Source organism: Bison bison, unplaced genomic scaffold (assembly GCF_000754665.1).
Source record: "Bison bison bison isolate TAMUID 2011002044 unplaced genomic scaffold, Bison_UMD1.0 scf7180017864508, whole genome shotgun sequence".
Taxonomy (NCBI): Eukaryota; Metazoa; Chordata; class Mammalia; order Artiodactyla; family Bovidae; genus Bison; species Bison bison.
In genome coordinates, this window is record NW_011495064.1 from 357,436 (window position 1) to 358,815 (window position 1,380).

General features: G+C 41.4%; 1 protein-coding gene across 1 annotated transcript in view; it reads right to left on the minus strand.

Moving 5' to 3' along the window:
* Nucleotides 1–1,380, minus strand: part of GRIA3 (glutamate receptor, ionotropic, AMPA 3) — a gene marked incomplete at its 5' end in the record, with an annotated part of 329,433 nt that overhangs the window by 36,396 nt on the left and 291,657 nt on the right. The window lies entirely within an intron of this gene.

Consider the following 1,380-nt stretch of genomic DNA (forward strand, 5'->3'; position numbering starts at 1 on the left):
ATGTTTTCAAGTGTGCTTTTATGGGGTTTTCTGGCCCCTACCTCAGCTTTTTGGATTGCTTATTTAGCTTCTCCTCTTTGGACTTTGGCCAGTTGCACTGTATCTTGCCTGAGGCTTGCTTGGATCTGCTCAAAGAATTCCAAAATTATTTGAACTCCCAGAACTATCACCATGGAATAAAGCATTGTGTTTATGGCAATCAGATCTTCATTGAGGCCCTCACTGAGTCACTGAAACTATTCATTGAGATGAAATATGCTTGCTTTGCATAAAGAATAGGAAAAATACTCAATGTGGCTGAAGTGGGATGAACAAAAGGCAGAATGGTAGGAAAAGAGCTTAGAAGGATAATCAGAAGTCAGATCTTGTAGAGAGCCCTGTGGGTCATGGTAAAAAGTTTGGATTTGTTCTACATGTGATAGGATACTATTGGAGGATTCTGAGGAGGGATGTGATAAGATCAGATTTAAAGTGTTAAAGCAGTACTCTGGCTGCTGTATGGAGACTAGACTATGAGCTGGACCAGAATGGAAGCAAGGAGATAAATTAGGAGGCTTTTCTAATGATCCAGTGGAGGGATAGTTGTGACTTGGACAAGGCCGGGAACAATGGAGGTAGACATGTTTGGAAAGACAGCAAACAAGCCTTGCTGAGGAACATCTTCACCTGACGGGCCTAGAGACACTTTCAGATTAAATATTTCCAAACTGCACCTAGTCTTCCTTGTACAGCCTGGCTCTCCTAAATTCATCAGCAAACTTCTTAACATCCAAGCTAGAAGGTTTGGTTTTTATTCCTTTGTCAGCCTCTCATTATGCCATGTTTATTCTAACAGAAATGCCTGTAGGATCCGTCCTTCTGTCTCCTTTTCCTTCTCATTAGCTTTGCTCTGGGGCAAGCTCTCCTCAGTTTTTGGTCTAGACTACATGGCCTCCTAACTGGTCTCCCAAGTCTCATCTTCTCTTCCATTTATCCTCCAGTGATCCTTCCAAAATGTAAATCTGATCAAGTTACTTCATTCTTTAAAAGTCTCCGATAGTTCCCTAATACCTGAGGCCAAAATCTAAACTCTAACGTATGATATTCAAGAGTTTTTATGATCTTGACTACTCTCCTAGGAGCTGGTCACAATGGACTTCTCACTCTTCACTGAAATATGCCACATATTTGCATATCTTCTGCCTCTGGTTATGCTTTGGCTTCTGCCTGATTAGCTCTATTCATCCTACAAGATACAGAGTGAATAGCATATCTTCTGTGAAATTGTTCTTGACTCTCCTCTGTTCCCACAGAAGTGATTCCTCAGCTGTTTTCCCATTCTAATGATCCAGAGGAGGGATAGTTGTGACTTGGATGAGGCTAGGCTCATATGTTTGCTAT